Source organism: Galeopterus variegatus, unplaced genomic scaffold, assembly GCF_000696425.1.
Source record: "Galeopterus variegatus unplaced genomic scaffold, G_variegatus-3.0.2 Scaffold4321, whole genome shotgun sequence".
In the NCBI taxonomy this organism is placed as follows: Eukaryota; Metazoa; Chordata; class Mammalia; order Dermoptera; family Cynocephalidae; genus Galeopterus; species Galeopterus variegatus.
The window spans coordinates 107,630-117,842 of NW_007730432.1; the positions used below are offsets into that span (position 1 = coordinate 107,630).

The 10,213-nt window shown below is 35.9% G+C and overlaps 1 pseudogene; it reads right to left on the bottom strand.

Moving 5' to 3' along the window:
- Positions 1-990: 990 nt before the first annotated feature.
- On the bottom strand, positions 991-1,317 carry LOC103602821 (annotated as a pseudogene).
- Between the last annotated feature and the right edge of the window lie 8,896 nt (positions 1,318-10,213).

The following is a 10,213-nucleotide window of genomic DNA, read 5'->3' on the forward strand; positions in this document are numbered from 1 at the left end:
GGTAAAAGACCCAGAGTATGTGCTATGATGGGTTTTTGTCTGAATATGTACGTTTTCAGACTTAAACAGGCTCAGTGCACCTGTGACTTGTATGGAGGAAGACAGGGATATCTTTCTCAATACTGCTGTTTCTCCATCAGTGCTAGACAGCTGCCTCTTGGTACTCTGTACAGTTCCCTGTGTGTAAGGGCTTTACACTTCCCCAAGGCATGAGAGTTGTTGTTTTTGTTGTTGTTGTTGTTTTATAATGCCAGTCTTCATCAGAAAATACATTTATTATTGATAGTGCATGAAGTGAAGATGTCAGTATTCATGATAGGAAGTAGGTTGTATAAGATTGCATTTATATTGATTAAAATGCCTTATTTCACTTGCAATCATAAACATTATTTCATGAATGAGGTATATTTTCTCTCCTTTTTGTCTATTTACTTGCATGATCACCATCAGTTAAAATGAAGTATCTTTTATATAACCAAAGGAGAAAAGAAAAAGAAAGAAAACCAACATGCTACAGCCTCGACAATTCTGTCCAGCACTGTTGCCCTGAGATCTGTGTTTTGTCCTATACTCTCCCCACACCAGTTAACTTACTCCCCACCCCCACCTCCACCCCAGATTTGTTAGTGTGAACGTTCACCAAATGATGGAGCTTGTTTAGAAGGTAAAGATTTTATGGTGAGTAGAAGTTCAATGAAAAAACAAAAAGGTGTAGAGGGCTGCTCTCTTCTTTTAATCATCATAAACCGGGTTTACTAACACCGGAGAGTGTTCGTTGATGACCGATCCCTGATCTTGGCCTTGGCTTTTCTAATTGATGCTGATCAAAATGTGATATGATTCTGTTGAATCTGCTCTCTGAGCCTTCTCTTTAATTGTCTTCTTTTTAAATGGGTCAGTTTCTTACTAGGAATAAAGAAAACAGGTCAATTTCTTACTAGGAAAAAAAAAAAAAACTTTGGAATTAATGTTGAAAGAATTTTGCGTGTTCTAAAAGTTGATTTTAGACTCTCTTTTCAAGCAAGCTGTTTGGCAGAATGGACACAATGCAGGCACTGGTGGAGAGCTGAGGGTCTTGTGGGTGTGCTGGTAGTAACACTGGAGAATTTTGGCCTGCCGGTCAGCACAAACTGGATGAAACTCATACCATTTTAACTTTGCTTCCACCTCTTCAGCAGCTTGTGATATTGCCCAGTGGTAACTTTGTAAAACTGAGCTCCTCTCCTCTAGTCTAGGTAGCTGCTCTTTGTAGAATGCATTCTGCTTCTTTATCACTCAGTCCTTCTCATCCAGCTGCTCAGGTAGGTGCTTTGCCATAGAGTGTTCCTCCTCATTTGATATCCTCTCTTGAAGAATGGCTCTGGTTAACTGCTCATTGGCAGCAGCTGGCTCTCAGTCCAGTAGTTTGCCTTGCACTTAGTTGTATGGGGTGCAGACCCTTATACATCTACACCTCAGATGGAGTAACTCTCAAATCTTCTGCACTTGTATTATTATTAAATTTGCTTTTATTTTTAGTGATGATCACCCAATGGGCCAATGTTTATACACATAATTAGTTTTAGTATAACTGATTGTCATCTGACCAGAAAGGTAGTAGATGTAATAAGAATTTCCCCCTGAGTTTCTAATAAATCTTCTTACTTTAAAACTGTCTCAGGTTTTTCCTTTCTTTTAACCTGACTTAAAGAAGCCTCTCCCTCCCCAAGACTTTCTTCATTGAACCCTCTCTTTTTCTGATTTAAAAAATTATTTATGGATGTTTCGGATATTCAAATATGATGCACTTTTAAGCAGATCACTGCTTTCTACTCATTGCAGAGTTTACACCATGAGCATGTTTCCCACTCCTCTCCTTACTAGCAGATGACTGGAATGCACACAGAATTCCTGTCCTTCCACAGTGGCTAATGACTTTCTAGCTCATTCTCAGGCAGAATCTAAATCACAAGAAGATGTCTTTTGGTTCTCCTTTCTCAGCCTTAGTCTTAGCCCGTGTGCCCCTATGTCTCAGGACTTTCTCAACACTCCTGAGCCTCCCACAGTATAGGGATAGATGACCTATCCCTATACTTGCTTCTGGGTCAAAAGTAAAGGGAGTGTCTCCTGGCCCCTCTCTAAGTGACAAATGATCTCTGCCTTAAACTTATGCAGAGCCCACCATATGGAAGGGTTTCCCTTTGCTCCTGTTTCACCTTTAAACTTAGGCAAGCCTCTCCTGTCTGCACCACAAAGGGGTCTGCTCTGCTTTGTCATGAGCACTCAGTGAAGACCATGTAAAACAGCTCATAGGTGGCTGCAAAAACCTTATAATAGGGCAAACCAGTCCACATTCTCACACACCAGTCTACAATTGGCCTTTCATTTCATTAAGTTATATTGCAACCTCTACTTTTGAATTGGCTTGACAAAACTTAGATTTTCTAGAACATGTAGCTTGTTCTTGTTGTGATGGGAGGTGACATTTTGTTGTGAGTTATACATCCTAAGTGAAGACTGATGTTACATATTTTAAGTTACCTTTTATAGGCATCTGTGGCTTTCCTGTTTATTCTTGCAATCTCAAATAAAAAAAGAAAGAAAAAAAAGAAAACTGCTGATTTGAAAAGATTTATCCAGCATTATTAAGAATTTGTGGTAGGATGGATTCTGTTTTATGTTTGTCTGTATGTTCTCTAAACCAGACAGGAGGTGGTAGGGAAGGAATCTGAATTGGTGATACCAGGCAGAAAGGCCCTTATACAATATGCAAGGTTTGTAAACTTTACATTAATGTTGATTTCATTGATTTCTCATTCAATGAACTGTCAATTAGAGCTGGTCAGACATATCCATATTTCTGATTTTATATATATATTAATTATATATAGATATATATTATAAATATATATATGTATCACAAAAGTATTTACAGAAGTAAAATCTGAAAAGAAGCCAAATGTCCCACACAGTTAAATGTATTTTGACCATTTATAAGTTGGAATATTTTGAAACCTCTTTATGTAGTAAGGGTCAAATTACTGATACCTTTAGGGATTAAACCACATTCTGTCCTTTGCATCAAGCTTGTCAAAGACTCTTTAGAGTATGCTTTTTAGTTATAAGGGAGATGACATAGCATCATACATACTTATTCTTTTTTAAATTATACAAAAGTATCTTTCACAAATTTGATCAAAGATGACATCTGGAAATTGTCTTTTTTATATATTATGATAAGAGAAACACTTGTTCATTGGTCCACAGAATTTATAGGTTGCCATTTTCTGATCAGAATCTGTCAATATTGTAAATTAAAAGCAGGGTGAAGAGGTTTGGAGATGGTCGTATAAACTTAGAGAAATGGAAAATAATTCTATAAGAATTCTGTTAGGTCCTTTGTAATGTTAAGAAGAACATAATTTCATTTTTATACACTCCTTCTTATAGTAAGCTTGCTAGCTCCTATCCATACCACCTTTGTGAAATAGAGTATAGACTCATTGATTATGGACAGCTCAATGGGTAAGAAGACCAACAGAAATTAATGTGAAGGCATAAGTGTAGCTTTGTTTGAAAAGCAGTCTAATATTTCCTAATGATACACACAAACATAATTGTAAGGAAGTGTTTCTTATTCTCCGTTTCTAAATAATTCCTAAGATGCAGATAAAAATGCAATGTAGTTGTTTCTCCTGGGAATTTTAGTGTTCGTCCAAGACAAAGAAACAGTCGTTATATAGTGCATATTTTCACTTTTGATAAGCGGCCCTGGTTAATTTCAAAAATTGATGTAATTTTGCTATCTCATAATCAATTGGGAAGTCTACTGGTTTCAGATAACTTGACACAAAGAGTAAAGATTAAGCTTTTCTCTTTTGTATTTAGAGTCATGTCTCTGTTCCGACACATTTTTAGCAGTGGCTCATTTAATAGGATGATGGGACTGTTTTCACTAGCAATATGAAAAAAAACTCCATCAGAGCTGAATTTTCTGAATACATATCAACAGTTAAAATCAATGTATATAATATAAAAATCAACAGTATATGATAGTCACAAAGGTAAGACAGTGCTAGATTTACTTATTCACTTTGATGTATCCATATGTTAAAGAGAAAATCTCATAATCTTACTAACTTCAGATTCCTAAACTACTTTAGCATTCATAACCAAATGCAGAGGTATAATTTCTAGAGATAATTTATAAACTGATTTTCAAAAATTGCACAATAATTATTTGCTCATCAGTAGGGACTCAAGGTGACCAGGTTACAGCAGGTAAGAGTTTTGACCTTTTTAGGAGGGGGAGTGAAGAAGACCAAGTAACACCTAAAATAGGGGGAACAAAGCAAAGTGTCTGATTTGCAGAGGTATTTGGACCAGAGACAACACAGTGTAGGGGTTAAGAAATGCATTTTGAAATCAGAAAGACCTGAATTTCTATCTTGTCTCTGTCACTCACTAGATTTGGAACTTTGGGAAAATTACTCAATTATCCCCAATTTTAGTTTACACACTTGTAACTTGGAAAACTATCAGTATCTACCTTGGAATTATTATCTGAATTGGGAAAAGTAAATCACTTTACACAGCACCAAAATATAGTAAATGCTCAATGAGTATGAGCTGTAATCACTTTAAGATGTAATTAATGGTCACATTGCAAGGATGGTTGATTCAACTGGCAATGGAGTTACATTAAGAGTATTTGTTCATATACATTTTGTTGTTGTTGTTAACCTTGCTGAAATTCTGCTTTTATTTATTTATTTTTATTAAAACATATTGATTATACATATTTTGGGGGTATAGAGTTCAATACATGTATACAACATGATGATCAAATCAGGGTAATTAGCAACATCACTGAAAAATTTAATGATTTCTTTGTGATGTATACACTTGATCTACTCTCTTCTAGCTATTTGATAACATTCAGTAAATTATTGTTAATTATAGATGCCTAGTTTGACTGTTCACCAATAGAACTTATTTTTCCTATCTATCTGTAATTTTGTGCCCATGAACAACCCCTCACTTTATCCCCTACCCTCCCCTTATTTAAAACAGCTTGAGTGGTTTTTGTCTGGACAATTTTATGACTGGCAGGTGTAGCATTTTCTAAAGGAGAAGACAAAAAAGGAGGCATGCTGGGTATATTTCTCACTTTGCCACATTTTATATAAGAGTCTAAGAATTTAAGGTTATCTATTATCCATTTTATATAAGACAGGGTCTTTCTTGTCTTGAATAATTTATACATTTAATCAAAACATTTGTAATTTATGCAAATCCAAAATGATATGTCACTACCGAATAGAATTATAAATTATGCGTTAAAACATGATTTGTTGTTAGGCTCTTCTTTGATAAATCTTATTTGAATTTTGGTGTTGGGTATTACTATCCAAATGGGTCCTCATCAGGAAAAGTGTAAAAGACTGGATATCCGGTATTTCCTACAGGGAAATATAGGTATGTAAAAAAGAAGTCTTGTCTAGACTTCTAGTTCATGTCCCTGTTTTCTTTAAATGAACTTAAAAGAGAAATGGAAGAGCAGATGGACCCCATAGTTCTGGAGAGTAAATACTTGCTATGGCCTTTGCCCAGATCAAAGCAATGCTGTAAAGGACTAATTCAGAGGTCAAGTTAAGAAATAAAGGTAGTCCTCACATATCTTCTCCAGCTTTCACAATGCATTCATTTCTTTTTCAGCAGTGAGTAAAATACAGCCTATAGAGATATATTTGCTAAAATACAATTATGAATTATTGGGATTTAATTTTTTTCTTGGGTTCATTTTAAAAGCACAATCTAAGCAAGATATATTTCCCTACCTGCCAGCAAGAATGTTTGGCACATGCATTGCAAGTGGAATTCAGCTGTGAATAAATAAATGCAGAAGCAAATTGATCAGTTCGGTGAGTCTCTATGTGTTTGGAATAGCAATACTCCCAATATTATTGCTTACCAGTCTGAACGTGCGTGTGAACATCTGCCCACTCCCGTAACCACTCTCTGTTCAACTTCACTGAAGCGGAACGCACATTTGAAATGAATTTACTCAAGTGTGTCTACTTTTTCCTCTCTTAAATAGAATAACTCCTTTCATCTCTGCACTTTTCATCCATAGATCCCAGGGTACTTTACAGGCATTAATGTTTTTCTTCACTGCGGAGTAAAACCCAGAGGCAAAAGGTCAAAATTATTAACCTCATTTTAGAGATGAAGAAACAAACATATAGGAGGTTAAATGACTTGATCCACACCAAATGAGAGACCAAAAAAGAACTGTGACTTAAAAACAGAATGTTTAATCTTCATAAGAATAAGGAAAAATCGGAAGAGTTTATGCCAAATCCTAGACATTTATAATAGTTTCGTTTTGTGAAATCAAGAGTCTATCCAGTTCTGAAATATTGCTCATTTTTTGGACATGATTTTACCAAAATGATTCAAAAGACATTCATAGATCATTAATAATATTCTAGAACAAGATAGGTTATGATTTGAACGACAGTACAGTCAAGATATAAGAATTAAATTATGTGAAAAGTCTTCATTATTTCTCAGAAGAATTCTCCATGTTAAAATGGGACTTCCCTTATTTTCTGATTTTTTTTTTGCATGTCATTATTTTTAATGTGATCTGATAGTAATGCAAACATGACAGTGAAATGCACTAAAAATTTTTAAAAGTGTCTCCCATGTTAGAAGCTATAGTCTGGGCTACTAACCAGGATGAGTTCCCTGCCATTCCTAGAATGAATGCATCTGAACATATTCCCTCTTTTGTGACTCTCTTCTCCAAAGGACCAATCATGCCACAAGCAAGCTAAGAATGGTTGAGAAGAAATGACTCTGGGGCTGCACACTCTGCCTCAATCCTGCTCCTCAGAAGTAAGTTAAATAAAACAGTCCTTGGAAGATTCTTCCTACATGTGTTAGAATATGAGTTGCTGGACTCAGTCTAATTGCTGATGGTCAGCCAGCTGTGCTTGGATAATCAAAACCCAGAGATTCCTTGTTGGGCTCATTTCTGGACCTTCAAACTAGCTGAGCCCAATATTTAGGAGAGATATGATCAGGCCTAAAGATACTGCTGTTTGCTTAAGTGTTAGTTTGGGAATGTTTCTAGATTCTAAGACAACCTGAAAATGTGTTTCATATATATATATGCTTCATATATATATAAAATTCTTTATAACCCAAAGTGGGCTGTAATCACCTCCCTGGCTTAGGAAATGGCATATACTCAGGCGCTTAGGGTATGTGCCCCGGACAAGCCACACCATCCTTTCTCAAGTCCCTGGATCCCCTGAGAAGTTCTCAAATGGCAAAGGGACAGCCCTAGTGTTCCATTACTTTTCAGACATTACCCAGATCCTCCCATCCTCTAGCTAGTATGGTCAGGATCCAAGTCCTCTGTGGTACAAAGCATTGACATTTATTTAGTTTTAATTGTGAGGTTTATTTATTTTCTGCACCATGGCGTATTGAAAGCTAAGCGTTGCAGTGCCTTTGTAACCCATATTATATCAGGTAGGATTATAACCAATACTATATCAATATCAATACCTCTAGTAACTGTTGTTGTGAAGTGATTAACAGCACTACAAAGGGAGTTATTTGGTGATGACTAAATGGGAATTGCTTTTCAGACAAGTTAGTAGTCGTAGCGAAAGAGCTTTTGATTATTACCCTCTGCATGTTCACTGCATGATGAGAACATACATGCCATATCAGAATAATATTAATTCCCATGAGGTATCTACAGAGGGTATTTTAGGTTTGGAAGTATTCAATATTTCTGGAATGAACAAATGGAAATTCGAAATAAAAAAATTATGTTTTGAATAAACACTTGACTAGACTAATACTTAGTAATAAGACCTCAGGAAAAGTAATTTGGCATTTCATCATGAAGAATAAGTTCAATGTGAGAAGCAAAAGAAAGATTCTAGACTAGAAAAATCCAGACACTTTTCTTCATGAAATAGTATTTCAAAATTATCACCATTTTCTAACAGAAGAAGTGGAGAGTACTTGAATATTACATACATTCTTCTAGTATATATAATATATGTTACAAATTTCTTATAGTTTATCTTTAAAATGTGTTAATCATTCTGAAACAAAATATTCAGGTAATTTTCTAAAAGCTCTGACTTTTAAAAACACTTCAAGCATCCTAAAGTAGAGTTAAGAGAACCGTTAAAGACATTTTGCTGTGTGAGATTCGTTTCTGTCTCTAGTGCTCCCAGTCGCACATGGACAAGACCAGGGACTTATGGGAATCTTTATTTATTTTTAAAGCCCAGGGGAATTAATCACATTCCTTGTGGAAAAGTTTTAGTAAAGAAAAGCTTTTGCACTAGGCCTTAAGATTTTAAAAAGAAAATCTTCAGGGGATCCTGTGGTAAACCTCTGCCCTCCCAGAAGATTGCGTGGTTCCTGTCCTGAGGCCACCTTTATTTGGCAGGTTATTATCTTTTCTGCAGAATTCTTTCCCAGCTGTGCGACTCCTTCATGTTCACATCCTCCCTGTTCAGTTCATAAAGAGATCTTGACCTACTGCACTCTGACCTAGCTTTCTAGCTGTTTCTTTAAGGGCAATTTCTTGTATTTCAGTATCTTGCACAACCTAACATTATATTGATTTTTAAGAGCACTTTCAATTTCTGCTTCATCCTCCCACTCTTTTATACCCTAGTTTGGGGTCAACAATGCCTGTTGAGAATACTGCAGGTGGAAGTATTTAATCTGAACATACCTGCAAACTAAGACTGCCTTAGTGCAAGCACTGTCTTTTTGAGATTTCCTCACTTTTCTATCTAGATATTTTTCTGAAGTAGAACAGTCTTGAGGAGAAACTATTAAAATGGAGGAAGTAAGAAACACAAAAAATTAATGAAATCAGTCTCATGTAAAATTTAATTTTGGAGCCTGTTACTCTTACACAGTAAATAGAAATGATATTTTAAAGCTAAAGATAGTATTGAACTGAGCTATATGTATCAGAAACTTGACTTGAGTGGTTTAATCTGATAAGATATATTTTACTCCTAACCAAGAATCTATACTCACACATACCATGGTGCTTGTACCTTCTCCAGGGAGTCCATAGCTCAGCCTTCTTCCAGTTTTCAGTTTCTTTCAACTTAAATATGGGGCTTTATCCTCAAGGTCACAATATAACTAAGAAATGTCAGGCATCAAAACTATATTCCAGGTGGGAAGAAAGAAGAAGAGCTATGGGCAAAAGCTGACTCTATCCTTTTATTAATCTTAAAAACAACAGCCTTTTGAAAACTGAACTGGGTAGACTTTCACTGTCATATCATTTGCAGGAGAGATATTACATGCTATTGACATTTAACTGAGGAGTGAGAAACCCAGGATTTTAGCTAGGTATTTGATCACCCCTCAAAATAAATCTGGGTTTGTCTGTAAGGAGTGAGGGTAAAACAGACACCGAGTAACTGACCAGCAGAGCCTGCCTTCCTAAAGTGGCTAACGTTGCCAAAAAGAATGGCTGCAGTAGTGTTCAACCAAGTGGACTCTCTTTTCAGATCTAAAATTCCCCTCCACAAGCTCTAAGTTGCTGAGCTGCAGAACAGGATATAGAGAAGTTTCCAGATCATCTTACTCTACATCCTTAATTTAAAAATTACTAATTATCTCAAAAAAGATTTGGAATTGATTTTCTACTTAAGAATACTGTGTTAGAGGTAGGGGTCAGCAAACTAAAGGTCCATGGGCCAAATCTGGCCTTCAGCCTGTTTTTGTAAATAAAGTATTATTGGAACACAGCCACTCTTGTTTGTTTACATTTGGCCATGAAGCTATACTGGCAGAGTTAAGTCCTTGCAGCAGAGACCATATGGCCCAGGAGGCCAAAAATATTTACTCTTTCACCCTTTTCAGAAAGTTTGCCAACCCCAGTTAGAGAAGCAGCATTGTTCTTATTAGTTCAGGATAAGGGAGGTGGTTGGTTTTATATTTACAAACCTCATGGGATATTTTCTCCTAGGTTAGTAGCCAGGTGGTTGAAAAAGTAGAAAAGCAGATGGTGAAAGAAGAGGTAATGATATCTGGAGAAAAATATCAGTTTTATTTAACTAATAGTAATAAATTTGAACCTCCAGAATGCAGAACTATCAGTACATATGGGACATAACTTAGAATTCCTGTGAGGATGTTGACTTAGCTTAAATAGTCCCAGCTTCCT